Below are 26,780 nucleotides of genomic sequence, written 5' to 3' on the forward strand. Positions count from 1 at the left end.
TTTCTATATCCGTTTTCACGTTTTTTACATTAATATTATTTATAAAAAATATTCAGCGCTGTGAGTAGGATTTTAAAGTCATGTGAATTTATTCCGATAATTTCCGGTTGCATGGTTGACAGTTTACTCCGGATTCGAAAATACAATAATAATATTTTTATGATTTACGATCAATTATTGTGTACACATTTTAGGAAATATTCGGTGCTTTTAATCTGCAAATTTCACGAATTTCACAATTTTATTGTTACTTCCAAATGATATATATGATATATAGACTGCAATAAAATCATTCAACCTGGCTGATTTCTAGAGTAAAAAAGGAAAAAGGGTTGAAAAAATAAAAGTATAAAATGAAAGAGTATATGAGAAGGAGAGAGAGGAAAAAAGAGAAACTACCTTGGAACACCCACAATGTTGGTTCTAAAGCAGACACGAATTGACTAACCTAACATCAACATAAAAGACCGAAAAGTCAGTAGCATCAAAGTTGCGCTCTCTGATGGGTAAGTTATTTTCTCTAATTTTAATTTTATTCAAACAAAGAAATCGTGAATTGTACACGTATTTTTCAATTACCAGCACACTTCTACTGTTCCTGTAATCATTAGTGTACTCACTTAAACAAAATTATATCAAAATATTTCAATCCTAAATATTGAATACGATATGATAGTAGAAAAATAAAAATTAATAAAATAGATCTTAATAGATAGAACATTGATCATAGAATGTGAAACATACAAATTATCTGTATGTCCACAACTTTTTATCTTATCCCGGTTGACATATTACCAAAGTTATCATTATACTAATTCATATTTATCATAAACAATCTATGATTAAATATTTTTATTTGTTTGACTTGCTGAAATATCAACACGATAAACGAGACGTATAGCAGACGGCGAGATATTGCACTCTGTTACCGGATATTACTTTGTCCCCTAATCAACGCAACAGTCACCGCTTCGGGTAGAATGAGCTAATAAGGCCGAGAGAGATAATTATAGGACGGCTAATTGCCGAACGAGCCGGCTCGCTGTGAGACATAACAAAATAATCCCGATCTCCTTCTGCCCTCCTAACGAAACTTCCTCTCGCGGCTCTTCTGCCTTCTCGTCACCTTCTTACCCGCAGTTTTCTTAATTGCGAAGCCAACCCCTGTCAGGGGATTCTTTTCTACGACCAAAATTAATTAGACGAGCTTCCGGTCTCGGTGTCATGGAGGTTAAAAGCTTTACTGATATTCCCCTCGTTAATCGTGCTTCGCTTAAGAGACTTTACGTCGGCGACAGTTATTTGAATTAATTGATTTATGATTACCTCTCGCTATGATGAAACCTTTCTGCCTTCGTTGTAAAATATTCCTTACACATTTATTGCGCAATGAAGTTAGTAAGCGGATACAAAAATTTTATCTTTTCTTATCAAAGAAAACAACATAAATTATACTCATGAAACTAAAATAAGATAAAATATTTTTGGAAATTTTAGGAAATATTTCTTTCAACACAATTCGTATGTAATACATTTATGATTAATTATCTCACGTGGAATTAAAGCATTTTCTCGGAAGAAATCAAACAGATTTCACGACGTGTGCTAACAGCCGAGAAGAGCCGAGACTTCGCTGAATCCATTCTCCTCGGAGAGATTATTATTCCGTAATTAGCTTGCAGAAACGCGCTTCTCGCGGAAACACATTCGACGGGCCGGATGTCTGTCGCGTCGCGCGATTCGCCGCACCGCACTCGCGCCAAATAGCGAGAAATTCGGAGCGCGCGATTACTCGTCCGTCTCGCTCGCGCGCATAAAAAAAAAGGTCACCTCGTAAATTCGCGGTTCTCTAACACCTAATTTGCCGTGTCCTCATGCGCCGTGGCACGCAAAGAAGCGTTCCCGTGCGCGCCGGCCCTGACTGGCGCACGCTTGGCCCGGCCGCGTTTGCAAGGGTTTCACGTGCAGAAATGCGGAGAGCCGTAAGCAATTTCGCGAGAAACGATTCGCGTCCTCTTTGCCTCTCTCGCTCGCACTCCCTGCCGTCGTACACTCGGGACTCGCATTCGATGCTGGTATTATAATCACAGGGTTCACTCCGGGGCTCTCTCTCTCTCGAGGACGAGGCGGCCGCCCGGCGGCGGCGAGGGGGGCGACGGGAGACGGTCAGTCCATCGGGATGATTATCTTCACGGCGATAATTAGGCAGCGGGTCGCGAGTCGCTCGCACGGTGAAAAATAACGAGGAAATAATTGCGGTCGAACTGCGCCGAAGAAAAAGGCGGAGAAAGAGAGAAAGAGAAAGAGTGGTCGTTGAGAAGGGGAGCACATGCGACTCTCCGAAGATCGGTTTCTCGTCCGACGTGTTGCGCGATCATGATCGATGTTTAATTCGTTTCCCCGGGATGCGGGATCTTTAATTATCGCCGTAGAACAATTTGATTACATTTTTAATTATACACAAGGTGTTTCGTAAGACTCACGTCAAGTTTTCGTGCAGCAATTTAAAGCCTGATGTATCGAAACGAAGTTGTTGAAGAAAAATTCGACTGTGTTTTAAGAGAATCTCAAGTTTGATCACCCAAGAGATTTACTTATCGCAATTTCAACGTTAACATTTCGGAGATATCTGGTCGAACAGAAACATCAAAATTGAATTGCAATCGTAACAATTCACTTTTACGATGTAGAGAAAATCTTTAAGAAATAATAATGTATGTGCTACGTCATTGTGCGAAAATTGGGCGAGCACGTATTTAAGTCTCTACTCAACGAGAAGATTCCAGGCAAGTAAAGGGAGTTACTATATAAAAGACGACGTTAAAAGAAACAGGGAGCAGAGGGGGTGGAGGGTGGCGGGAAGGGTGCGCTTTGCGGGAAGAGTGACGGCCGTGCCGCGGCTGGGAAAGCGGTGACGCAGGAGAAAAGCTGCGGCCGGGATAGGAAGTTAATTAAGTAATAAAAAAGTCACCAGCCTCCGGGACCGGCCACCGAGGCAAGAGAAAAGTCCGTGCCGAGAGAGACTAAAGTTAAAATAAACATCCCCTAAATGAATCGCCGCAGCATCGTTCGCCCCCTGTTTAATCGCAGCCGTTAATTAATTCCGAGTTCACGAGACGCCGAGAGAAATAAAGGCCGGGAACGGATGTCGCAGTCTGAGCGACGAGGAGAGAGAAAGAGAGAGAGAGAGAGAGAGAGAAAATGGGAAGTGCGGAAGGAGTTTGCAATATCGCCCGGCTCGGAGGGTGGAAGGTGCCGGGTATTAAGCAGCCGCGAAACCAGACCGCCGTCTGACTCTTTAATTAGCCACCTCCGTTAAAGCGACGGCACCGGGGATGTCGAGGGTCGGCGAGCAACAGGTGAGATGCAAAGCAAGGGTTATTCTTGGCTTTCGAGCTCCGCGAGAATCGGAAGGGTGGGTATCGCGGAATCGCGAAGGGCGATGCGATGCAGGACGACGGCGGAGTCTTGCGAGATTAGAGAAACGTAACGCCGTGATAAACATTGAAGAATTCACGATTCTCATTCGAGTGAAGATGTTAGGAGAAGCGAGACAATTTAACGAAATGTTATTAATCTGCGCTAATCATAACATTAATTCGTTCTATCTTTCGTTAAGAATTTCCTTGCAAACAGGTTGCTCTTTTATCATTCTTGAGATCCCTTTTGAAACGACATTCATGTAACAATAACATTTTGCAATTAAAAATAATTAAAACTAATTTAACGTTTCATTTGTGAACTGTCAGAAAGAAGTAAATATTTCTATAATCCTACTTTCGATTTTTTGTTCACAAAAATGTCTTATATTAACGTGATTGCAAAGGGCTTTAACTGACAAAAAAATTATATTTTACAGCCAGCTGTCGGATTTGTGTCCAGTGGTTTGTCGAAGAGGCGTCGACGGTAATTAAAACCTGTTGAGTGTCTACGGGAGCTGTGGAGTGCGGGTGTTGAACTTTCCAGAGGAAAGGGTTGAGAGGCGATGAATATTCCACGGCTGAATGTGCGCCGCGAGAAAGGGGTGCGGAGCTAATGAAAAGTACATTATGCCTGGCAAAGCCGCCCTGAAATGCCGCCGCTATCGTCGGTACGGATGGCCGATGAGAAACCGGGGGGTGGGGGGGAAGGAGGGGGATAGTTGACGAAGGAGGGAGTTAAATGCGATAATTTGCGTGGGAGGGCGGCCGTGGTCGCAGACGGTAAACCCTCTGCCATTTAATTACGCTTAAAACATGCATTAAATATTGTCGGAGGGTGAAAACGCTCGGAAGGGTTGAACCCTTGTTAAATGAGCAGAGATTTTCCCTTCGCGGCCTGTCGACATTCACGGGTTTGCGAATTTGCGTATCGAGTGCTCTTCTCATGACGAAAAGCCCAACAAACGACAACGATATCAAAGTAGAGGTGAGTTTCCTCAAGCGTTTCCTTTCTCGCTGCGGAAATCAATTATCTTAATTTGTCTTTAAAGAATAGATATTTTTTCCAATCCAACTTTAAACACGCGCTGTTTTATATCTGCAAATCAAGTGCGAGCCAAAATGTCTGCCTATACAACTCGCAAACTTGTAATGTATACTTCAAAATTGTCAAAAAGCTATAGTTTTTTAAAATATTTGTACAAATTGCAGCTACTGAACGAGGGCTTTCATCGATGCAGATGCTGATAGAGAGATTTAGCTTCAAGCAGCAGTGTGTTTATCAGTGTGTTTATCAAGCAACAAACGGATGGAATGATATCTAACGAGGGAAGTAGAAGAATTCAATCATCGGTATGTATATCTTTTTTTTTTTTTTAACAAGACGTAAAAGAAACTATACGTGACATTCTTAAGAAATAATACTTTTCAAATATTTTTGTGTTCAATATCAATAGCTTTCGTATCAAATTTTTTATTTTTTTTTAGATGATCCAGTTTTCTTCAAGCTACATCCACATAATCGGTGCATTATCGTATGCAGATTAAATCGCGTGGACTAAGAAGCCGCTCCTTTCGACATTCTAGAATGTGTGCACAGAGTACATACAGATAGATCTGTTGTCTGTACACTCGCTGACGGGGGTGGCGGCGTCCCGACGTTCTTCCAAGGCCCTTGCCGGGCTATTAATTGTCTCTGTTGATTCATTTGATCGTGCTCGGCGTTCCCAAGCGTCTCCGCCAGTGCGACGACACTTCGATACAGAGGTCTTTTACGAGCGTGCAGCATCGACTGGCAACCCTTTTCTCGCCTTCTCATCCCACAAATTTTCTCTCTCTCTCTCTCTCTTTCTCTCTCCGCCCCCCTCTAATTCGCGAGAAAGCGTCTCACCCGATTAAAATTAACAGAGTGGACAGAGCTGCTAGGCAGGTGGCTTCGTTAGGACGCCGTAAAGTGCCTTCGTCCTCGGAATTTCAAGTGCGTCGTCGTACTACGCGGCAGATCTGATAAAAGCGCGCGATCGTGGCCGTGTAAATTAATTAAAATCTAATTTAAAACACCGCTGCAAGCCAATCTGGCGGCTAATTTACGCGCTCGTTATGATAATTAAGAGTCCAGCGTTTCAGTAATTTAGTCGCGGATCGCAAGGCCGCTTCGGCGGATTGTCGCGTTAAAGTAGTCGCGGAATGCACGAAAGTGGCGTGCAACGAGCAATATAGACAGATTAGATGTCACAAAAGAAAAATTGCATTAAACGTGTTTTTAGACTCGCAAAAAATAACAATTTAATAATAAAGCAAACAATTGAAAAATTTATAAATTACTTCCTCCGATGTCAAGCTAAGAGAGAAGAGGATTTTTTTCTTCATATTTTCGGATAATCGATTAAGCGAGAAATAATTCAAGACAGAAAATAGTCTTGTCACTGCAGCAGTGATTCGATCCGAATATAATGTTACTTTATCGGACATTACCTCGCCGTGGAAGAAATTGCTGACAATAACAATCAGCGGCACGGAAGCGCGGTGACTGAAATTTGTTTGCCCGTGTAATAAGAAAGGATCAGATCAGAAATTTCCAAATCAGGACAATTGAGTGCATGTCGTGACCACTAATAACTCATTTCCGGCGCTTAAAAATGATACGTACGTCCCGGCGTGGAGACGCGCGGTTACATCTCGTTACCACGCTCATCAAGAAGATCGTACAGTCAATATTAATGTCCTCGTTATTTTTCCGGCCATTAAAGACTGCATCTTTGCCAAGTATATCGTGCGCGACACAGTAACATTTTGTACTTCGTAATGAGGATATTGGCAAATTTAGAAGAAACGGCGAGAACTAAAATTAATATTTAACCGCTAAGATATAATTCAGTCGTGATACCGTGAAGAAATTAATCTTCGTCAAAATAAAAATAGTTATCTAGTGTAAATGATGTTAAGAAAATTTCCGTCCGGAAAAATTGATCAAATATTCTCCATTAACGACTAATTGAAGAATCTTCTATCGATTACTCGATGAGAGCGCAATTACTTTGCAAATTATTTTTTTCGCGAAAGAATAACTGCTTTCGAAGAGAATTCGTGTGCGCTTCGCGCAATATGACATGTGCAGGTTCGCCTTGCGTTCTATAGCCGTTATAACCGTAGCGCAGACTGAACCGCTTACCGAAGTCGAAGGCTTGGCCGTGACCTACCTCTCTATGACGTCACCGAGGACGCCTACACGGTCGAAGGAAAAAGTGAAAGATGCGTGCGTGCTTAGACATTGACAAAATTTAAAAAACTTTTGCGGAAAACTCGACTGTAATTTCGGCGATCGTTTGCTTGATCGAAAGATTGTGCAATTCAGCATTTTATTTCGCAAAGATAAAATTACTGTCCAAATTAATATCGATAAATATCATATTTTTATCTCATTTCAGCATCTTCAATGCTGTTTAAAGTGACAATAAATTCTAATTGTTTGAAAAGTACTATAAAAATTAAGAGAATTAATCTGAGAAAATTGTTGCTTTCAGTGCTTTGAGACCGTGCAGATAATTAATATCGTTATATTATTGTAAAGAGTGAAGAGAATTTACAATAAGCAATATTATTGCATGTTTGCGCGCAATCTTTCATGAAAATAACTTTCGATGGTAGTGGCCCGTCGCATCTTCACGACGTTCCTGATAGAGTCGATGACCATACTCGCGTTCCTCTATAACCCCTCCCTCGCCCGATGCGCAATCGTCATCCTTTTCCACCTCGGAGGCAGGAGGAACGGTCGGTCCGTCCAGCCGCCGCGTGCTTGGCGGCTTCGTGGCGTGGTAAAAATAAAGATAAAGCCTGAGGAATTAATTAGGACCGGATAATCAAGAAGATACCGCTGGCGGAGCGCGAAGGTGGAAACGCGAGAAAGGCGACAACGACAACGACGAGAACGACAACAGCAAAAAAGGTGCGAAGGCAGGACCCGCGTATAAATATTCACTCCTGTTCAACACCGTTCGAACGACCCGCTTATCCGCGTATCTGGACTCGGCCAGATACAGAGCCCATCCTCTCCTTCTGGAGGAAGACCCCAGGCTGGAAATTCGAAGTGTCTCGTACGCCAGCCTTTTATTTTCTTTCACGGCGCATTCGCCTTCGCCCTCCCCGCTTCCCACCTTCGCACCTCCGCCAGCTTTCGACTCCTCCGCCCGTTTCGTTCGGCCCGCAATACGGATCCGAGATCCTCATCCGTGAATAACGGCTATTCCAAGAAGTTGTTTCAGATAGAGGGCTAATTTGTTCGCGTGCTCCCCTTCGCGCCCCTCCACGTCGGCAGCCGTGGAATATACGAGCGCGAGGTACCCGACGTGTTTCCTCCGCGCGAACGCGGGAATCTTTTTCTTCCCTCCGCACGTACAGGCGCTTCGAGGCGCCGATTCTTTTATCGAAGAATTTTCTCAAACCGGAATAAGTTTCCTTGTAAACGAAATTGTGCGCGCGAATAATTTTTGAAAATTAGAAAGCAATTGAAAAAATCGAACGTGTAGTTCGGTTAACAATTGTCCGTTGCGCAATACTGCTGAATAACCAGTAATTAAATAGCAAAATTAAATTGTCCACTACATTCTGCCAACAGTGGTTAAAATTAAATTATAATAATCTGATCATAATTTTTTTATACATTTTCACAATTCAACCTCGATAAATACGTTAACAGAGAAAAAGGATGAGTCGTTATCTTAATGCAAAAGGGACTATCACAGGGACTTCGTATTTCAGCAACACGTACCTACAATCGCGCACAACTTCTTCCACGGACAAGGCGCATCCTCGGGCGTCAGCTCAAAGAAGTAGCTCGACGACTCTTAACAACGTCTCGTACGCGCGACAATATCCAAGGTGAGATGAGTACGTTTTGGCGGTTGTGACAAAATATTCGGAAAAGTATGAAAAGAATGCCCGGCTCTCGTGTTTACGCCACTCCTGCATGTTACGATGGCATATTTGCCGCGGGTAACGGGAGGACGGAGGGAACGCTTGATAACGTAGGGGTGGTTGGGTAACAGGACGGCGAGGGTGAGCGAGCGGGCGCCGGAAGGAGGGGGGAAGGGGGGTATCGCATGAGTTATTAAGATTCCGGCGCGCATGCTCGCGGTTCTTTCATCGATTCATAAGAATATCCTCTGCTTTGCCGGCCGCCCTCCTTCGGCGCTCCTTCTTTTCCTCCTTCGTTTCCTTCGGATTCTCTTGTATTCCACCACCAACACCGCCGGCACCCCCTTCAACGCAGGGACGTAACCGACCCTTATTTCAGTATTATTCCACGGCACCCTAGCAACGATCTGAATATTACCTCTAGCTAAGGGAAATGGAAGCTGACTGTGAAAATTTTATAAAATTGTAACGCTTGCAAGCGAGAGAGCTAACGTTTTGCGAAGTAAACAATACGTTACTCGCGATGAATCCTGCATTTGCAACATAAAATGTTATATCTTTGTAAAAGGTGCTTGAATTTTTTGCAATAATAAAAAGTTAAATTTTATCGTTCTTGTGTAACTACAATTAATTTTATTTATCCCCTATTGCGCCACAATATTTATCTATATTCCTGGTTTAAAGTTACTCTTTCGCGATTTAAAAGAATCAATAAAATTTTATATGCTAAATATTATATTTAAATTATTGGACGGCTCACACACACTTGATGCAATATATTGCTGAACTCCGAGTTTTTACGATTCGTTTGTAAATATATTACAAATTGTACCGGGCGTTTAATCGGCTTTCATCTCGAAGCCTCGTCAAGCGCGATATAACGGAAGCTTATGCGTGTATACGTGTATGTAAAGCGCGCCATATTTATATGATCAGTAGATAACGAAGGGTGTTCAATCGATCGAAGAGGCGACGAATCGACGACTGAGATACTGGCGTAAACGATAATGAGCGTGAACGGTAGTTTGAAGTCGAGGTTACGCCTTCTCGAGGAACCGGAATCTACCGGAAAGCTTTCCGTCTTCTTCGTTTACATCGTGTGGGCGTGGAGAAGGAAGTTTATAGTGTGCGCAATCTTCTTTGCAAAATCACATAAAAAAGGGCTGCAAACGTAAACGTATTTTCTTCGCGACGCAGTTTGGTAAACAAATCGCGCTACAAAGTGATTTGAGCGTAATTAGTACGATTGATCGTTCACGACAACAATTAATTATTATATTACACTTGCAATCACACATGGCTTTTGTAAAAGCTCGTATTGTGTTGCTTTTTATTTATTTTTTTTCAAAATCAACCAAGTCGTATTAAAAATGTTATTACAAAAAAATATACAGTTTCGCATGTGACTCGCAAAGATGTTAAAAATTTGTTGGAAAATTTTTTCACAGCACTGTCGTTAAGAAGAAGCATACACACACGCACGCACGCTTATAAAAGAAGTGTGCGCACATTCGTGGGGTTGCCAAAGAAGGGGAAGACGTTCTGACGCGGGTGGCCGGAGGGTGAGCCGCGGAAGAGTCGTTGCGAGTAAGAGGGGGTGATCTATGCGTTTAATTAACCATAGAGACGCTCCTACCGACTCTTAGCTGCTCTTAGTTCGAGCTGACCGAGGGTGGGACGAGGGTGCCGGAATAAAAGCCGGAGCAGGACGGAGAAACGAGGGAAGGAGGGGGGGGGGGGAGGAAGGAAAGGATTTCGCTATCGCCGGCGAAATTAACCCCGGAGAAAAAACTTATAATGTGTCTTTGCGGAAAAGCAGCTCGATATGGCGTGTCCGGTGTCGCGAACGTGTCTGAGAAAGAGAGAGGGAGAGAGGAGAAAAAAAGGGAGAAAAAGAGAGAGAGAGAGAGAGAGAAAAAAGAGGGAGAGAACGGCAACAATATCGTCCGAGTGCATTTGTCGCCGTAATTAATTTCCGGGATAATTAACGTCGACAAGCTGACGCTTTGCCGGTGAGAATGAGGTATCATCGATCATAAACCACGGTTGCTCGGTCTGTACTAAAAAACGCGAACAGAAGCGCACCACACATATGTATCCTAAGTACGTCAAAAGCGTTCATTCTTCCTCTCCGGTCCACTTATCATTTGATATTTTATAAAATATTTGTAGAAGTCTCGCGAAACATATTCGCTCGGTATATTTTTTTTTTTCCCCGTAGATAAATATTTTCATCTCCCTTTTGTCTTTGCTAATTAATTGTTGCGACAACAGTTCGCTCCACGCTAGAATGAATCTGTTGTCCTTCCGCTGCTTCCTCTATTCTGCTTCATCTTCCTCTTCTCTCCCTCTCTCTCTCTCTCTCTCTCTCTCTCTCCCTCTCCTTTTTCAGCTTTTCGCGGATATTTCGAGATTAGTAACTCTATATCCCGCGCATTTTGTTCCGGGAAGCGGGAGGTTAATGAGACGTTAGCAGACAGTTATAAATGAACGATAAGGTTTGGAAGATCCCTTTAATAGCCGGTGTAAATTTATAACTCCCGGCGAACGCGTGTACAGGTTATAGATTGATTGATCCCGTAGCAACGTTTGATCAATCGTTTGATTCTCCGCTGTACAAATAGCGCTCGCCGAGTAATTAATTCCAACACATTTGCCCGAGCGTTTTCGTTCCCGGGTCAAATGTCAATCTCGTACCATCGTTCGGCGTCGGAAGTTGCGCGCTATCTAGCCGCGAGCCGGCATGAATTATACAAATCGCGCCGTTGCGCCAGACAGAAAAATAATAGAGCGCGGAGAATATTTTTTTCTGTCGGCACTGTGTAACGATCCGCGGCTTATCTGAGATTTTAATCAAAATTGCTTTAATAACGTTAGAGATAATATTTAGAAGAGTAAGAATAATTACGAGTAATGAAAATTTTAGTAGTAAGTAAAACATTAATTTAATACATTTGTGCTCTGAGCTTCAAAGTTCATTAATTTATTACATGTTGCTTGGTGTATAGCTGAAGAGAAAGGCTTTCCGCCGCTGATATTATAACAGAATACAACCAAACCGCATAATAATCTTTCTAAGTATACTTCTTTTCAGCATTCCCGAGAATAAAATAAAATGAATTGCAAGAAATATTACCAGAGCAAGAAGCAAATCGAGTTCTGTGAATCAGTTCGGTATTTAGATTTACATATTTTTACCAATCGCATTATCTTCACGTCGTTAATTATTTCATCGCGGTCAGTATAGGGTATTGAGGAAACGCACGAAAAAGTCCGATTTACGTGTGGCAAAATGAGTGCAAACACCGCTCTCTGTGCGTCCACGACGACATGGGTCGACGGGCTGATCCGGCAATTATGTTCTCATTTCGGAAATTGCCAAGCGCAAAAGATGCACGAAACCGGCGCGGTGTCGAGGGGACAAAATGAGAATCGGGGGATCCCGCCGGCTATGCGCGGCCACGTCGCGAACGACCGTGTCTGTAGAGCGTACCGAGTCTCGATTCGGGCGTGACGGGTCCGGCGGGCAATTATGATAATTACCGGAATTCGTACCGGGCGCAATTAGGCCAGCGAAGCGACAGAAACGCACTTGTGCGCTCTTTGCGACGCGACGCGGAGGCAACGGCGCGCCACGTCGATTTTCTTTCACTTCCACATCGCTCCCTTCTTTTCCCTCAGCTGTAAAAATTAACCCGATCAACCTTAATTACGGTGGACGACGTTGCCACGCGGGAGGTTGCGTGCACGGCTGTACAAATCCCGCTCGCATGTAAATCGAGAGATCGTTCTGAGAGCGTGTTTGTCGCGAAATGATTGCTCTATCTACATCTCTCGCGCCTTTGGTATTTAGAATTATTACGTATTTTCGACGTATGATTGAAGCGGCATTGCAAACTTATCGAGCGGTAGATTAGTTTCACGTCTGAAAATAGAGTGATTGCGACTAAAACTTGATTTTCCTGAAAATGTTTTCTTAGAAAAAAGTCACACTTGCTAAAATTCATTCCTCCTTGAAAAGTGACATTGGTGACGTTGATTATTCTTCAGTTTTCTCTCGCTGTTAAACGATGACAAAAGCGTGCTTTTGCGCCAATCCGTAGAAATCAACGCGCAGTAATCCAACGTGCTCGCGTAATGTATATACTCTGTAAACAGTAACATCGACATGCTGGCGTACGGTGTACGGCGCCGGAAGTGTCTCGTAATAAAAGAGTGACTTCCGTCAGTGAAACAATACCGTGAGTCGGATTACCGCTCGTCGTCCATCTCGCTTCAGTTCCTTCGCTCAACGCTGTTTCGCTTCTCGTCTCGAATCGCGCGGCCGCGTTTCGCCCGCACACATGCGCGCTGCTTTATCCACTCTCGCCGCTTAATTTGCGTCAGAAATAATTTAACGCCGGAGCTGCATGTTGCGCCCACCGTTGTCGCCACGTCACCTCTGGCGATCTCCACGGGCATCAGATTAATCGTCATGACGATCGCTATCGCGACGACTCTCGAGTGGCTCGGCGCGTCGGCATTCCGGATATCGCGAATTACCATTCCCGATCTGCTCACTGCGTATTATAAATAATGTCGCGCATCCCAGTCGATATCCAGCACAACGGTACAATTCTAATCTTTCTCCATTTCTATCTATTTTTAGACCAGCGAATAGTAATAGTCGAATAATTAATAAATCACGGATTTCAGAATTTATTCGCTTATGAATGTGTGAAACTGGTAGTCATTAAGCGAATTAATGGCCATAAATTTCAGCGTTCGCAGATGGCGATCTAATGTGAATGATCCGTGAGTTAATAAATTCATGAATACGTTGGATTTAGAGATACACACGTTCGTATGTAGATCTAATAATTGTTAACTATAGATCTGTGACATCATGATACATTCATTATGCTGGAATGTCAGAAATCTGTCGCTGCGTATATAAATGCATGTGTGTGCACACGCGTAGAATTTATCCGAAACAAATAGAAGAGATAATAGTAGAACTGTATAGGAACTAGTCGTAATAATTCAACTTGTGCTCCTTCTTCCTTGAAATATCTCCGGAAGACGGTGACGACCTTAGGCGATCCGAGACCGTTACGCGGGACTTTAGCGTGATTGTTTATTCCCCCGGCTGTGACTTAATCACACGTCGATTTTCGCGCTTTAACTGAATTCGCGGTGGATACGCTCTTGGGCACTCGCGCGAGACTTTCCGCGCGATTTTAATACGCTCGTACACGTCCGCGCGTACTTTGCGTACGTTAGAACCGACGCGTAATCGCTTAATACGTCGGCATCGCGCGGCGCGATGTAAAACGCGTTTAGAATCGTCCGTATGATAGAGAGCTACACACGTGACGAGAGAGCGAGAGAGAAGGGTGGGGGGAGGGGGAACCCCAAGAGGACGTTCCGCTTTATCAGTGCAAATGGGATGCCAGCGTGTTTCCATTAATTCAAATCGCCGAGTAAAATCGTGCCGTGGAATGTCCATTAAAGTCAAGCGGAGAAGTCGTTAGCCTGTCCACGACGCTGGGAGTACCGGGCGTTTTGTTAAGGAACTGTATTTTACCGATGAGAGTCTTGAAAAACGGCCAGCGAGGTTCGTTTTACGTTCCGGAGACGCTTTTCGACAATGTTAAAAACTTTCGCGCGCGAATTAAGCCGACGTGGAACATGCAAAGAAAGCTCTTCATTTCACACATAAATTGTAAATAGCGCACCGGTATTTGTATAAATCTTGGTGGAATTCTCATTTAATTAAGAAAATAATCAAAATGAAAGTCTTCAGTGACACGATGTATACGACGTGAAATAAAATTCGCATTCTCTTATCGACACATTCTTCAGCAAATGCGAAATTGAATTTTACAAAATACGCAGAATTGAAAAAAGTAAAGAACAATGTTGTGTATCTACATATCACGATTGATATGAATTTATTTGATTAATCGACGTTGCGTTTGAAGAATAAATATTTCAAATGGGACGAAATTGATATATTAGACAGAGAACCTTGTTACAGTAAAAGACTAACTTCCGAAATGCTACATATAAAAAGACAGAATACAAGACTGAATAAACAGGAGGACACAGAATTATTACCGGATACATATCTTCCAATAGTCAAAAAATTCCCCACCCTGTAGTTTTCGTCTATAACCTATCCCTTCTTTCCTTTTCATCCTACATCTTTACCAGTCCTACAAGTCCTACATCTTTACCAGTCGAATCCCACTCACAGCCGTGGACGCATGTCACAGTTTTAATTTCTTTTACATAGTCGTTGACGAACCGTTCAAGGTATAGATATTCAAAATTAATTTATTTTTTTTTATGTTTTCATGTCTTTTACTTGTTTTAACTAATTTTTATAATTTCTTTCAATTTGGTTTGTTTTTCTAATTTTGCAAGTTAGACGGTCCGTGGCTTCACACGTATATAATTTTACTAACCACAAATATTGTACTACACGTATTATCAGAGGTATTTATACACAGAATTTTTTCAATAATTTGTTTGAGCCGTGAGAATACCCCTAATTTGGTTGTTCTATTTTCACTTTAACAGGATGCGTTTCCTTAGTCAAAAAATATTACCAACGCTTCTCTAATCATGTACTAAATTTTATAATTTTTGTATTACACTGAAGATGGCCACGTACCTTGGCCGAAACGTCTGTATAAATTTATAATAAAAAAAGGAATTTTTGAGCAAATCGATCCAGCTCTTGCTCTATTGGCTTTATATATTAAAACGATTTTTAATTTAATTAAGGAAGAGCAATAACCTAATATTATTTGAATAAATATTTGTTTTTTTTTTAACAGCAACTCGTTCGAGCGTTGTGGGATTAAATCGTTTGATATAAAATGTGCTGAGGCAGTTATGTGAATAGAACGGCGCGTTGAACGGATGTTCCGGTTTATCAGTGCATACGGCGCGCTGTCGTATTTCCATTTATTCTGTCGCCGAGCGAACTCGTGCCATTGGAATGCTCGTCGAAGCCGAGAGGCGACGTCGTTAGGCAATTTGAGGTAAGTTAACTCTTTACAAGATCGCGACGATGTCATTGCCACCCGAGAGAGTAAATTTTTAAACCTGATTTTCAACTGCGGCATTTACACCGACCGGGACAATCATAGCCGCTTCGAATCGTTGTCGAGCGACAAATTCTCATTTAATTCAATAAATTACCATCATCGCGCGCTAAAGGTGCAAAGCGACTTTAATTTCGAGCATTCGAATCGGATGTAACTCTGTTTCGAAACCTCATAGACAACGCTTGTTCTTGTAGCGCGAAAAAGTATTACAAATAGATATCGTAAAAATTATAAACTTAACCTTGATTCTGCAATTCAAGAACTGGAAAATAAATAATGTAACAAAAATTTACACTTTAGACAAGAGTAAATATTCTAGGCGATATATTATCTACTTCTTCGATCTGTTTTGAGATAATTGGAGAAATGTTACCAATACGTGTGACAAGAAAGCATTTCAGGAATGCCACGGGCGTTTAAATATTCCTGGCATTCATGGCGAATGGGCCGTGTTACAAATGTTAACGCGACATTACGTGTCTACATCTTTATCTCTTTACACTTTTCCACATGCGTGAACACGAAATCGGTTAATCCAAACGCGCACCGGAACCATCGGAAAGGCGCGTAGAAAACGAAGACGCGGAATGGCAAACGTTCCGGTTTGTCAGCACGCGTACGGCATGCCGCGACTTGTTTCCATTAATTCGCACTGCAAGGCGAACTCGTGTGCCGTTGGAATGCCCGCTGGAATCGTCTTGTAAAAGGCAAAGACCGAGCGCAACCTAATTTGCTACATTGTCGCGAACATACGCGGACGGCCCACTCGCGAAATGATCGGCTGTAAATAAGTCCGGAGTCCAGAATCTGATAAGCTAAATCCAATTAACCCTCATCACTTTAAGACGGCGAGGCTTAATTTTTATTCGAAATTGCGAGAAAATTCTTAAAGCCGCAATCAAATAAACGAGATGGCCTTTCAAGCATAAACCTCGTTCGTGCGCCCTACAGTTCATGAATATACAATTCGCACGATACAATTTTCCGTGTTCTATTGTATTTTAACTTTTCAACGTACAAATTGTTGTTCATTAACTTGTCAATATACATAGAATATTTCTTCCAGTTATTATAAATCTTTCTGAATGTGTCCTGTGCATCTTAATATGTACGTATGTTACTTCCCGGCCGGAGAATCGGTCATTCTAATCTCACGTTATTGATATAACGGCCTTAATGCATTACACGGGAAAGCGTCAGTTATTTCATTAACGAGCAAACGAAGCTCTCACGGTGAGTGCGTACGGATGCTGAAAGATTGTCTAATCCAGGAAGGAATATTTAGCGGCAAAAAGACAGTCACGATTGATTATAACGCGATCTTCATGTTTCGTCTTGCCTCGTGTAATTCGGTACGCGGCAATTGTGTTCATACGCGAATGCGGAATCGCTTCATTTCAAACGCACTGGAACATATCACGAAAAGGGAAAAAATTGCGCAGGAAGAGTTCATCTACTTCATCAGCGCATAAAAATAACTGCTTCTCGAACTTTTATTATTCTGCATGGACATTTTCATTCACTTGTGATTGTTGCGCCAGTTTTTTTTTAATGTAAACCAGATTATGCATATCGATCCGTGGAATAAATAACACACATGAAAACATGTTTTCTTTTAACACAGAGCTATAATAACTAACCGGAAACTCCTTATCAACAAAATTCAAGTCAGCAAGATCAATAGTACACAAAATAAAAAGCCTGTACAGATATTTATATACCTTGCTAGAGCATTAAAATGAAAAATAACATTGTATCAAATAATTTTCTTTTACTTAATTCTTTAGAATTGTACATTAAATTAAGAATAATCTTGTTAAAAGTAATTATTAGTTTAGCTACTTTTTTTAATACTTCTACCTACAATTATAAAAAAGCAGTAAACTAAAAACTATTTTTACAACAAGATTATTTTTAATTTAATAAATCATTTCAAATTTAAAAAACAATGGTACGAGCTATTAACTACATTATAGTTACTAAGAATTGCAATCATGGTTTCATGGCTTGAATTGATTCCCAGACAGCACACATGTCCAAAATACATCCAAAGGATATCCAGAGGACGTCCTGTCGTCCCAAAAACGTCTTCGGGATATCCTTTGGACGTCTTTTGGATATGTTGTGCTGTCTGGGTTAATTTCCGACTGTGTACAATTGATTAAATCGCTAATTTCTTTTCTGTGATTTACTTGCTAAATTATTTTAGGTCGTACTTTTTCAAGAAAAGGACGATTTGGCGGAGAATCGCTTAATACCGAATGTGACGGAACACACCGCGCGACAACGGCGGGATAGAGAGGTAGGAGGACGTTCCGCTTTATCAGCGCATACGGCATGCCGCGGCGTGTTTCCATTAATTCGCGTCGCGGGGCGAACTCGTGCCGTTGGAATGCCCGTTGAAGCCGAGGAGAGAAGTCGTTAGGCTGCGTGCCGTTCGTTCGACCGGCAACCGGTTTTCCCATCGGTGATTCGTCGTTAATTCGCCGGCGCAGAGTAAGTAATCGCGCGCATCCCGACGACCACCTCGGGTGTGTTACACGCCTGCGTTTACACCGTGCCAACTACGAGATTACCCTCCGCTTCACTTTTCGCTCTCCTCGCGATCGAGAGAAATTTTGATGGAAAATCGGAAAACTCGGTAGCACGCGAGGATCTGTTTACTAATGCACGAGCGTGCACCACATATTGAAGTAACCGAAATTGCATCGTCGTCTCTCGGAAACGGTAGTATTTAAGATAGCAAATAGATGAAATGTTATTAGTTGCTGATGTTTTCAAAAATTTCTTATAAAACAATAATCATCAGGCGTCAAACTTATACATGAGTTACCATGTGCGAAATAGTTTTGCGAATTTCAGCTATTATTGAATGTCAATTTATTTAAAGTTCCAAGTGGTTTAAAATAGTGTTTATGTAAAGTTGCATGCTACGTAAACAACATGACTTTTTATACAACAGGAAAACATTGACTCACCGAAAAAGTTCGCCAGCATAGAACTGGAAGCTCGTTCTGAAACAAACAAACAAACAATAAAAATAGCACCTTTCAACACCTTTTCGTTAATGCATCTATCATTAGAACGGCATCCTCTATGAATACAAAAGACAACTGAATCCGAACTGAGTCAGTTTTCGATCCTCTTTGATCGACTCGAGACGTAAACGCGAAAACACAGATGATCGCGATATGAGATCTTATTACTCCCTCCCTTCTCTAGGAATTTTATGACGACTCGGGGACTTAAACGCACGTTCACACTTTGTGTTCCGCGTAAGTGGTCCGGACGCCTAAGCGTACTTACGTAGAAGCGATCGGCCGTGCACGAACGGGCCCCGTACGAGCGTGCACCCGAGCAAATCGCCCAGACGAGGCGAGAAAGACACTCGTATTACGTGCACGCACGCGCGCGACGCACCGACCGTGTTATTATATTTTACTTTAGTCGACGCGGAAACTCCGGGATAATTTGCGCGAACGAGCCGCAATTATTTAAGGGTGTGCATAGATAATGAGGGTGGCTTCTCCCTTTTCATTCTCTCTCTCTCTCTCTCTTTCTCTCTTTGCCCATCTATCTATCTGTGTCGGCAGACAGAAACTGTTATAGGGCCCCGCATTCAGCCAGACTCTATCGATTCGCGTCGCCATCGCCACGTCGATGTCGACGAAGCCGCGAACTCGTAACTTCTTCCGAGAATTGCTACCTTTCTTTAAGTAATAGATATGCACGTCGACGCGAGGCGATGCTCGGCCGATGTTTGCTCTTCGCCGCGAGGAAACGTTCGCCATTTGGCGAGTCGCAAAGCCAGAAATTTGAGCGCCGGCCCGCAGTGCCCGATATAATTCTCGTATGAGATCGAAGCGCGAGATTCAGGATCGCGTGTAGGAACGTTTGTGTAAAAGCCGGTTGTCGGAGCGAGAGTGATACAAGGCCTCGTCGAAAGAAAGTGAACAGACGGAGAGGGCTGCATTGTAACGATTATTTATGTAAAATCGCAAAGTTTTAGCTTTAATAAAGTGCGTAACTCGCCGCGCGCTCCCCCGAAGTCCATCGAGCAAGCAATATTGTTCAGAAAGGGGATGATAATGATCGGGTTGATTCGAAGGGTTAATTATAATCTCCCGCCGGTATCACTGTTATATCCCCCGCCATTATGAAGGGTCTCTTGCATTAAATTTTACTAGAAAAATAGGGAAAAACTATTAGACCATTAAGATAAAAACTGTGTTCTTCCTTGCTTAGAAACTGTAATTTCTTTTCCTTTTCTCATTTCAGAAGTTCCATTTTTATTTTTACGGAGAATGCAAAACAAATTTACATATTTGAATAGTGGATATGCTCTAGAAAGATGGAACGGTGGTGGAATAGAAATATCTATTTAAATGCTTGAAATTATTCTGTTCGCAAACCCCAACGAAAGAAATTAAGGTATGAATATTTATAACTGAAGATTGAAAGAAAAGTTATTTGTGCGATAAGAAAAAAGGAGAAAAAAATATATTATATTTTAGACGAAAGCATTTTAAATCTCATTATAACAATGTAATTTTTCCGCTGTTAGAAATATCGATGCAACTGTTTTTTACACAGCCAGATCGATTAAAGTTAAGGCATTTCCAATTTTCTTAATATATTTTAACATTATTGTTAATATAATACTAATTTAATATTATAATACTAATTTAATATTAACGTAGTGGCAAAAAATACGACATTTTAATATAATCACAATCATCGTGTCGTATACAATTTTCACGCTATCTCGCGATAACGTGGCATTTTCCGTGTTTGTTTTTACGAAAATACCGACCCGCCGAACTTATTTCGGGATCGACTCGATAAACTCCCGACCGTCGCCCGAATACACACGTAACCATTCGGAGCTAATGCTCGCACGCGGCTCCTAATCGTCGCACGTATGTCGGGGGGTTGGGTGCCCGCCGCCTTCGTGTGTTACCTCAGCAGACGTACACACACACGCGGACCTACGTGAACGCGAAACCCGTTACGCGCGTCGATGGTGGAAGTGCAGCGAGGCACTAACGCCGCCGAGTTGGTGTCGAGGGTGGTTGGAGTGGCTGAAGAAGGGGGAGAGGGGGGGAGGGGGGTGATTATGAGCGAGTAAGTGCCGCCGTCCAGTTTTTACCCCCCTCCCCCCCTCTCGCCCCCTACCCCACCCTTCCGCCCCTGGCTGACCGTTCCTCCACCATCGCGGCGGCAACCATCACCCTCCGTCCCTATCCCCGTGCTTTAGCCGCGCTGCTTCTCTTACCACCGACTCGGCTAAACCCCCAACGGATCAATACGCTAAAACATTGCCACGTCGAGACGCCGCCGTGTAAAACCCGAAAGAAATACCGCTGCGGGGGCGGTGTTTTTCCTTAGCCAGCGGCCACCGCGTCTCCTCCGCGTCCGCGCGGCTAACGAACATCCGGTTTTCGACCCTTTTACTGCCCGATTTCTCTCCCTCTCTCTGCCCCTCTCTCTCTCTCCCCATTCTCGTCCGCCTTCATCTTATCTTGAAGCTTATACCTTTGTTTGGTCGGTAACTAAAATTTACGCAACGAATCTCATTTGACAAGATATAGAGGATCTTGCGTGAGATTCCCCTGCGTTATTTCTTCATAAAATTAGGCCGGTGAGAGTTGATTGTTTATTTTCAAGTTAAAGAACACGGGAAATTTCCAAAGTATCTAATAAGTATCCATCACTGAAAATTACAAACGCAATCAATAATTATTCATTAAGATCTTACTACTTTGTTAATGCGTAAATTACTTTTTTGTTAAATATTTGTACACGTGTAACTTTTTTCTATGAACGCAAGCAAAACAATTTTTGTAGCAAAAGTTAAAATAATATGCAACATAGATGCAAATTAAATAAGAGAAATGTGTGAAAATTATAATGCGGTAAACAATCAAAAGAAAAATATGAGATTGCAGACTTTGTGTAAAAACAATTAGAATACACTTTCAACATTATTATCGTGTAAAATCATTTAATATCGACCCGATATAAAATTAAAAATCTTAATTAAATTATTAAAGCACTCGCAAACGTATTCTACAGTATTCTAAAAAAAAGAAATACACATAGTATTAAATTACGAAAATTTACGAGGATTTATTTTAAGAAAGACAGCACATCACGGACAAATGCAATTTTTAACGTGTTTGTCCGATGCGTATCACGTATATTTCAACTTTGACGACTAATCGTCATACATAGTTCACTCTTCAAGGTAGGAAGAGTTCGCTATCGATAACAGACCTTCGAAGGGCACGAAAGACAGATGAACGGACGTCCGTGGCCTACCACAACCCACATAAGGCACCGGATTCGCTCTCGCCCTTCGGTTTCCCCCCCCCCTTCCTCCCCCTCTTCTTCACTATGTTCGTGTACGTACGTTCCTACTTTCACGTGTGCTCGACATAACGTCGGGTTTCCGTGGACGATCGATATATTGATTGTCGTCGACGAACAACCGGCTGGTCGACAGCCACGAAAGTAAAAGAGAGAGGATGAGAGAAAGAGAGAGAGGGAGAAGGAGAGTAAAAGCGCTCACGGCTGTTGTTCGTATGTCTGTGGTCACTTGTTGCCTGCCACCCCCGGGGGTTGGCCTTGTCCCTCTGTGTTTGGGGAACGCTTGTCGTTCGACCGCCGACAAACCGCCCGGCGACCAAAGCGTGCCCGGAGATCTCTTTCCTCCGGTGGATTAGGTCGGCGACTCTGCCGATAGGCGAATTTCCGATCTCCCCTTTTGTTTCTTTTATTCGGCCGTTTCTTGTCTACGCCGCGCGTGAAGCGCGCAAGGGCGATTTCCGATTTTGGAAATTCGCATCTGACGAAGTCGGCTGAATTATCGAACGGCATGATATATGAATTTGCGACTTTGAAGCTTCGCACTTTAAAACTTGATCCCAAATTTTCGGATTATGGAATCTTTGCTAATTTTGCAACCCCCATTAAGTTGGACCCCCCACCATCGTCAAATCAAGTCGCACCTATCAATTAATTTAGTGCTAATTATGTGCTAATTAGTTGCAATCCGGATTTTGTTGCTCTTACCGTTTAGCAGGAATTCACGTTTAAAGTGGGGGGGGGGGGGAGGCCAGCTTGACATTAAGCTTAAGATTAATTTGACACCAGAAACATACGAGCAACAAATTATTTCAACTAATTATAACGTTTTTAATCCGCGCCGTACCGTTCCGCGACGACAAAGTGTCGCTTCTCGATACTTTAAAACAAGCAACAAATTCAGTTTCTTATTTTTTTGAATAGTATATTGTTCGTAGATTAATTTGACACCAGAAACATACAAGCAACAAATTATTTCAACTAATTATAACGTTTTTAATCCGCGCCGTACCGTTCCGCGACGACAAAGTGTCGCTTTTCGATACTTTAAAACAAGCAACAAATTTCTTTTAGTCAATTTTACTTAGATTGTACATGACATGGTGCAACGTAATCATTCTTAAGTGAAGTCGCATCTTTTAATTAATTTATAATTATTAATTTAGTGCTAATTATGTGCTAATTGCTGTAGTCCGGATTTTGTTGCTTTTACCGTTTAGCAAGAATTGATGTTTTTATTAAGTGAGCTATCTTGATATTAAGTTAGCTCCCACCCCCCCCATAGCGGAAAAAATATATAGAGTGCTCGAATCAAGAAATTATTAACGCTAGAATTTGTTGCTATTTTGTTGCTCTAAGATAGCGTGAAAACATTTTGAAAAAATTGCATTATTTAAGATATACCAGTACACACCACTATACGACACTACGCATTTACTATAAATAATACTCAGCGCCATCAGCGCACCTAACGTCAGAAATCGGAAACTGGACATCTTAGCAGAACATTTTAGCTGGACATTTTTATCGTATTATTTTATTAGACATTTCGACTTTGAATTATTATAACTTTTTTTCTACAGCACCTACAGTAAAAACAACATAATTTTCTTGTATAATTTGGGTATGCGCTATCGATTGAGCCTAATATGAACTCAATCGGCCCAGTCGTTATTGAGATCCGATAATCTCGGCTCGTCTCAACTTTCGGGCTCGCGTAAAGATACACGGTCGGTCTTGCGCTGCGCGTGAACTTGGCGCGAGACACTACCGTGTCTCTTGATAATTTTTTCAAAATGTTTTTACGCTATCTTGGAGCAACAAAATAGCAACAAATTCTGGTATAAATAATTTTTTGATTCAAGCACTCTATATATTTTTTTTGTTATGGGGGGGGGCAGCTTAATGTCAAACTGGCCCTTCCCCCCCCCCCCCACTTTAAACGTGATTTATTGCTAAACGGTAAGAGCAACAAAATCCGGATTGCAACTAATTAGCACTAAATTAATTGATAGGTTCGACTTGATTTGGCGATGGTGGGGGGTGCAGCTTAATAGGGGTATTTTGCAAGATAATTTAATAGTCGCGGCTCTAATTTCCACGTAGTTTTAACTTTCTTCGAAACCCTGAGACGTTCAAAATATTTGAAATAGCGCTATAATAAGCTCAGATCGTAAAATATGCAAATTTCATTGAAAGTCGTATTTGTTTTTGCACGAAGTTTACCTTTTAAATAGAACATATAATATGATAAGCTTGATTCGAATCAACCATAAAACAAAGAGAAATTCTGCTACCGTTTCTAGAACGCAGCAATATTTTATAGTAATTTTTCAAAGTCAAGATTATTTGTCGAGATTAACGTTCAGATATCTTACTTTGTTCCGTCATAGTTGAGAACTTGGCCGCCAACTCTAATTTATGCGCTATATCCAAGCCATCATTTAAGTTTTCAATTACTTTCCGCAACATCCCCTTCATATATTTTTTTCAGAATATAAAGAACGGGTTTCATATACAAACACGCGCCGTTACACGCGAGGTACGGCTTTTCTCTCCCTCGCCTTTCTTATCTATTTCGCCATTTTCAAGACACGCTACTTAAAACCGCCGCTTTGCAAGTTACAGGCTCACGATTGAAACTTTCTTAGTGTTCGCACTAAGAAACGAATGGAAACGCCGTTTCCGGCACCTCCGAAAGACATAAGTTCGGATTATTGTTATCGAGAATAGGTGACACCGCAAACAGTCGATAATGGGTCGCCGTCGCCGTTTGTTTCGGCGCTCGTACGAGCGCTGACTGATGGACGCACAGACGCAGCACGGCAAACACAGATGTCCCGGTGCGGTTAACACAAAATTTTCTTTTATCTGCCACTTAGGTAGAAATATAACTTTGCTGCACCGGCAAGATAATCAAGTAAATGCGATAAACCTGCGCTTTTATGAGGCCTAAGCTTCATAATGCCGGGTTATCGAACAGACATCACGTATGTTTGCCGAGTCGGCTCTTTATTAGCGTCGCTGGTAATTCTTAGTATTTTCGAATAAGCTTGTCACCCGATAATTTGATTATTACATATTACGATAAAGTGATATATCTCTCTTACAAAATTACGTTTCAAATGTTTATTAATTTTCACGTTGTAAAAAAATTTGCGACATTTAAATAAATTAAATAACGTTCTTGATTTTAATCTGAAAGATTATATTAGCTGCAGTATAAACAGTTCTTAAAATATAATAGTAATATTTAAAAAATAATATATCAACTTTGAAAAATATGCTATCAAAGATGGTATAAAAAAATTTTTCTCTTATTTGTAAAACTTCTAACATCAACAATAATACATTGTAATTTAATCATTGATATGGCGATTATTCATATAAGAGATATAGGTACTGGATATTTATTTCGAAAGTTCCACTTAGCTTTCCAACAATAAACTCCAATAATTAGTAACAATTCTGAAAACCATTAAAAGAAGATACATATCACGAGCTCGATATAAAACACGACAAAGAAACGTCTTTTTGATATCAATGTGATCAATTATTAGAAGCTATTATCTAGAACTCGCGGCGGGAGTTCCAACCTATTATTACGAATTGTATTTCACTGTTCGACGCTGCTCGTGGTAATTGTTTACGCTGAACTCTCGTGCAGTGATCGTCTTTATAACCATAATTAACTCTATAGGCATTAGCGTTCCACATGTCTCTCCTATTACACGTGAGCGCCGACCGCCGCTATCTCGCGGTGGCTCCTGCCAGCGATTATCCGCTGCTTCCATCTTTTTACGTTACGGTTGACCTGCTAAAACTCACAAAGTATCTTTTCAAAAACCTGGTGAAAAAACTAATTCATAAACAAATATTTCAACATTTGCGCATAATATATTAATTTAGCATAAAATTGACGTGTGAACGATTTACGTTCAAACACAAATTTAATTTATACAATTTATAATCGTAAGATTTTTTTATTCTCTTGAGAATAGCGTTGAAATAACATCAATTTAAAAAAAAAACTCTTATGGCAAGACAACTAAAAAAAAAAAAAAAATATCGTAATTGATAAAAGCGTGATTGCTTATAATTCCGTTCGAATGAAAACCGACGCGATACAACCATTATTTCCATTTCTCATTTCCTGGATCACTACACATTGTTAACATAACACATCGCTAATACACCTTACTTTCTACTTCTAGCGCAGTGCCAAGCAACAAGTTCGTGAGAGACGCTCGCGCGCGTGTCCACGCAACAAAAGCTTTCCGCACGGAGTGCTGCGGCGCAGAAAATCGCTCTCCGTAGAAGATCATAAGTCTCGTTTTCCTCGAGTCCCACACACGCGGCAGTGACGGCGATCGTAGGTAGAAGTCGGCGGTTAATAATGGCCGCGCGCTCGCGATATACGTACGTGGGAAACGTGGCGCGGTTCCGTCCGGGGATTATATAATATTCAATTTTAGCATGCGTGCGACCCGTCTTAATCCAGCCATTACGTCTAATTGGTCGAGATTAGCTAATATCCCCGTAGTGATTAGGCCGTGTCCGCGGCTCGTTTTAGATTGAAGCCAATTCCCTGGAGCGTACGGCGCATGCACCGCCGCCGGACGCCGATCCCAGTGATCGATAGATCGATCAGCTTGCACGCCGAAGGGGGAGGAAACTCGAGAGGGCATTCCTTCGGTCCACCCGCAGTTGCAACCGTGACATCGTCTTTCTTTCCTCGATCAGGAATGTCGGGAATTTCTTACATCGCACCATCGAAATTCGATACGATTGAGACACGATGGAATCCTGATCTTAAGCAAGATTTGATGAACAAATGGGCAGGTTTAGTTTGAGCGGCTCACAAACAAATATATATAACGCGACAGAAAAGTATGGATACTGCAGAGTGCATTAATTCTCATTTGCGTTACATTACACTGTTTTAGTATATTGCGCATCATGTTTTAGTATATTATAGTGTAGA

At 41.8% G+C, this 26,780-nt stretch overlaps 1 protein-coding gene and 2 long non-coding RNA genes across 16 annotated transcripts in view; 2 read left to right on the forward strand and 1 right to left on the reverse strand.

The window, feature by feature from the left end:
* LOC105676889 (uncharacterized) overlaps positions 1-5,156 on the forward strand; it is a 203,848-nt gene extending 198,692 nt beyond the window's left edge. Inside the window, exons 6-7 of the long non-coding RNA XR_010890779.1 lie at positions 3,860-4,407; positions 4,632-5,156. This is a non-coding gene — a long non-coding RNA (uncharacterized lncRNA). The remainder of the gene's footprint in view (positions 1-3,859; positions 4,408-4,631) is intronic.
* zfh2 (Zn finger homeodomain 2) overlaps positions 1-26,780 on the reverse strand; it is a 363,357-nt gene that overhangs the window by 160,538 nt on the left and 176,039 nt on the right. For all 11 annotated transcript variants that reach the window (XR_010890763.1, XM_012375086.2, XM_012375085.2 and 8 more), the window contains one exon: positions 18,409-18,444. The gene's annotated coding sequence lies outside the window, so the exon portion shown is untranslated. The remainder of the gene's footprint in view (positions 1-18,408; positions 18,445-26,780) is intronic.
* LOC137000515 (uncharacterized) overlaps positions 13,637-26,780 on the forward strand; it is a 140,885-nt gene continuing 127,741 nt past the window's right edge. The window contains exons 1-4 of one of the 4 annotated variants that reach the window (XR_010890777.1): positions 13,642-14,630; positions 14,742-14,813; positions 15,158-15,364; positions 17,640-20,451. This is a non-coding gene — a long non-coding RNA (uncharacterized lncRNA). Of the gene's footprint in view, positions 14,631-14,741; positions 14,814-15,157; positions 15,832-17,639; positions 20,452-26,780 lie in introns of those variants that run through there. The other 3 variants (XR_010890775.1, XR_010890778.1, XR_010890776.1) reach the window with 3 other exon arrangements.

The sequence above is a fragment of the Linepithema humile genome, chromosome 6, assembly GCF_040581485.1.
Source record: "Linepithema humile isolate Giens D197 chromosome 6, Lhum_UNIL_v1.0, whole genome shotgun sequence".
In the NCBI taxonomy this organism is placed as follows: domain Eukaryota; kingdom Metazoa; phylum Arthropoda; class Insecta; order Hymenoptera; family Formicidae; genus Linepithema; species Linepithema humile.